Source organism: Rhipicephalus microplus, chromosome 6 (genome assembly GCF_043290135.1).
Source record: "Rhipicephalus microplus isolate Deutch F79 chromosome 6, USDA_Rmic, whole genome shotgun sequence".
NCBI lineage: Eukaryota > Metazoa > Arthropoda > Arachnida > Ixodida > Ixodidae > Rhipicephalus > Rhipicephalus microplus.
This window is the reverse complement of record NC_134705.1, coordinates 193,373,496-193,378,097: the sequence shown is the minus strand read 5'-3', so window position 1 is coordinate 193,378,097 and position 4,602 is coordinate 193,373,496.

Sequence of the window (4,602 nt, the reverse complement as noted above, 5' to 3'; positions counted from 1 at the left end):
TATTTAGTTGTAAACTTTATGCAGTCGCCTACTTTAGAGACGCATGCCTTGGGTTTATCCTCACTGCCTGAAGCGAGAAAATAATCTCTGGTAATTTAATGACCCCTTCTAAAGGTATTCTCTCTTTCTTTCAGCTCCCTTCTTCGCCCTCCACCCCATAGACGCTGTGCGGTGCCCCCCCCCCCCCCCCGATGGGAGGCACAAAATTGCCTTCTTTTGTTTTCTTGTTCCCCGAATTACTCTATCTCATAATAGGCCCCAAGAAGTTCCACATATATGTGCCTAAATACTGTTGTACATTTCATTGCTACTTGATTTTATTGAGCAACCGGTGCAAAGCGACGAGAACCGCAGGTGAAATGATAACCCAATTTCACCTTCGCTCACGATTGGGTAGAACAATTTGTATACTTGTCAAAACGTTTCAGAATAATGAGTATTATGACTATTTACGGAGTAGATACCTTTCTTCTGGTGGTATATTATTATTTCTTACTTCCTAGCTCACACAGCCTTTTCAAGGCACACTGCCATCGCTCAAGCAATACCACGTGAACTCTAAATACCATGTTTTGCTGGCCGAAACCCGCTTTCAGTTAATTCGTAAAGGCTATCCCCGGAGTTTCTTTTATCACACTCACACATATTGAAGATCCCTGCCAAAGATAATAAATGCTGGGCATGGTTTATTTCACTCATATGCGACCCCGCCTGGTACGCATGTCACTGACCGTTAACTATATGCAGAAGAAACCCCTGCTCATTGAGAGCGTACAACTTTGACACCAGTAGCAGAAAATGCAACTGTGTTCTTGTAGTCAAAAGCCATCCGACTGAATTATGGCTATACTTTGGCTTCATACCACTGTTTTTAAAACTAAAATAAAAAAAAACTTCTCTTTTGTACCTAAAGGTTTCCGACCATCTCTTGTCGATTCAACTACAACAAGGTGGCAGCTTTGATGGCAACTCGTCTAAAGCATTTGCATAACTTAAATAAGTAAGATAAAGCAAAATATTTATAAGGTGAAACAAATATGTGACACCGACAGCCTTGGTAAGAGAACGCTCTATGAAACCAGCAGTATCTGTCGAAGATATGATTTCTGAGACAGAGGATCACAATTATAGAAGTAAAAAAAGTTAAGGGAACCTAAGCTTTGCCTTTAAGTGTTGAACACGAGAGCTATAGCCTGTCTCTAGGGCGTACTTCAAACACTTAGTTTACGAAACCGTTTCGAACTTCGCTATGCACCCTCAACGTGGTATTAACGAATCAGGCGCCGTAGCGTGTGCGCCTTTATAGTGGATGACCGGTTTTAAACCACGAAGTCATTATACAATAACATATTTCGACATCCTATGAGAATGGGTGCTCGTACGACGCATCAATACTTCGATATCTTATGTTGTATTGTGAAGAATGTATACAAGACGCATGTTTTTGTATAACATGAAAGTTAGTTTCACTGTATTTCCAAGCAGAGGAAGTTATTTTTACTGAATTCACAAGCAGAGGCGTGGTTGTGTGGTGGAACACTCACTTGCCTCACAAACAGCCTGTGTTAGATACTCACTCAGACTCAAAATGTTTTATTATTTATTTTATTTACATTGTTATTGATTTTTTGGTCACACACAAGATGATTTTTTCGCTCACAACTAATGACGCTGACGCCGACGCCGACACCTGAATTTTTGTGAAACGAGCTCTTAAACGCCAATAGAATTACCTAGCAAGCTATGGTTAGAAGGAAAATTTTCAAGGCAATATTCACTTTAACTCTTTCATTACCACGCCTTTTCAAATCGATCACTAGGGATCGACGCTTTGAATCTTTGGTTTTGGCATGTTGAATTTATTTCTCATGCACACAGAACGTTGTAGTAGTTAGTACAGCCACTCAACTTTCAGAAGATATTTGTATTGGCTCGTTCTGGCAACATAGTGATTTTTACAGACGTTTGCGAAAACTAATGGGGTGTGGTGTTGGGAAAATGCACTTGGCTGGCGAACTTGACAGAAGTGCGTACTACGCGTGGTTATGCTCAACGTTTTTAGATATATAAAAACGTCGGTTGTGCTACAGCAACATCAAACTTGCGTAATCGAAATGGGGTTTGGAAGTCAAATATCAAATTAAGGTGCCAGCTTCGCAATCTGACAGTATTAATCAAAAATAATTGCCAGAAATTTATGCCAGCTATTCAATACAGAGATGTTGCCAGAAGTCGGGGATGATTTATCCTACGAAAAATATTTCCACAGGTTTGACGCATGTACAAAGCACGGAAGTAGCCTTCTGAGCCAGTTTCCAGCAGCTTTGCTTTCGCTTCTATTGTTATATCAAACACAGGGCCGCCACTAGCTTCACCAGTAGCTTCTATGGCTTCATCGTCACACGTGCATGAGCGCGCACGTCCGCCGCAAAAAAAAAAAACAAAAAAAACATGCGCCACTTCAAACTCTCTTGCCACCTCTCTTGAACTGAGAGAGTAGAAGCTTAGAGTCCCAGGATGACAGCACCTGAGATTGAAGTTTTAGGGCGACAATGTTTTGCGTCGACATCCGCAGCCGTTCATGGTTTTGTTTTGTTCCCGGCCTCAAGTTGCCTCCTCCGCCGCAAGTGTGCAGCTGGTGACCTTTGTGGACAATCTTGTAGCTACTCTTGTTAGGGGCGAGGTCCACACGTCGCTGGAGCACGATGTGCTGGCGCCAGCTGCAGAGCTTTTTCTCACGACAAGAATGCAACCGGAGCACATCTTGGCTCTGGCTACGGAGCAGCGCAAAGCGTTTTAGAACTGCGCACGATATTGTTTCAATACGATGTGCGAAAAATGCAAGGAAATGTGCCTGGATGCATATATAATTGAATGCCGACCTGTGCAGAGTGAAGTGGCTCTTGGAGAGGGGTGACGCTAGATGAAATAGCTAAGCTCATCAGACATCTAATTTAAAGTGGGATTATTTACATCACCAGCATCCTTCTATATTCGAACACTTGCATGCTTTTATTGCAAAAACTTTAAAAAAAATGTACGGAGAAAAGCGTACGAGTCCACTTGTGTCCCACAAAGAACCAAGCAACACTTCACCGCATGACACAGGTTGAAGCAGCACCTCGGTTCCGTTTATATTGGTCTATTTGAATACAAACACTCTGAACACTTATTACTTTTAAACTGTTGCTGGGTAATTTATTTTCATGTGTATTTTGATTTTTTTTTTGTTTTGAGAACTTTCGCATATATAGCGTTTTTTTTTTTTTTGCACTGTTTACCAGAGAGAAACCAGAAGTTACGCATTTTCTTGCATTTAAAATATTTTTGTTGCTCGACAACAAATATTTTTAGAAAGGGCATTTCACTGCGCAATCTTTGGTATAATGCGATGCGTGCTGGAGTACTTTTCAAACTGGCAAAGACTATCTTCCAGAAACATATAAAAATAGCCATTTCTACCCGCCAACGTAAGAGTTAAAGTAGCTTTTTGCGCTCAGAAAAGCGGGAATAGCAAAAAATAAATGAGTGGACTTAATAATTTACACTTCTTCTTTACATGAGCTGAACGCTTTGGTGAATTACCAGCATAACAGAGATTTTGCAGTTATTATAAACGCACAGTGTTTTCAAGAAACCACGGATGACTGCTAGCATCCCCCTCCCCCCGCCCAGCTGTCTGATTGTACTTGGGAAGGTGCATTTAGTTATTTGGTGCATTTTTCGACACAAAAGAGCACTTTATTCACAACAGCTCATCTAAACGCTACCCTCACAAAACAGTCAAGAATTTTGGGCGCCAGCCTGGTGGTTTTTGCGCCACAAAGTTTACGCCTTCTGCAAACGCCGTGGCGATCAAACACAATCACGCCTTAATTACTAGAGTCATCAAAATTTCTGCACGCAAAATATGTAACAACTCCGCATGCAAAAGCATGTACAGGGAGCCGAAGAGCTGTCATGGAACTCTGCACTTATGATACGTCGGTAAATATTGTGGAGATCGCTCAGACGCATTCATGAAATAGATATTGCCCTTAAGGCAACACGACTCACTCGTACTCAAACTCACTTAAATATCACTCACTCGGACTCGCTCAGGCTGAGATTTGCAGCTTGATCTGAGTCTGAGTGCGAGCGAATCGGCTCACGAGTCCGTCAGCCTAAAATTAGCTTTCTAGACTGGGATGTTAATGCTCTTTAACGCCGACTTCTCCCTTAATCAGTTCTCTTCTTGACGCATTTTCATATATAATCCTCGAATATGAGTTATGAGTGCTTGCAAAGGAGCTAGAATTTTTTTTATTGAAAGCGATGAATATATAAAAAATATTTATAAAGGAATTCCCAGGAAAAGTAGGTGGGGTTAGAGTTTAAGGTGCCCTCCTAACGAAATTCGAAGCTCTGGCCAATAAATATTGAAACGGTTTATGAATGAGAATGTTTTGGAATATGTTTAAGCGGACGTGAGTATAGATGTAAATCCAAGTAAGGGTCATAGTAATGCTGAAGATGAGTAGATATGAGTCTACTTACTTACGCTGCAGTGAATATTCTGAAGTGCGATGTGCCGTCCCGAAAGTCAGGAACAATTTTGATAAT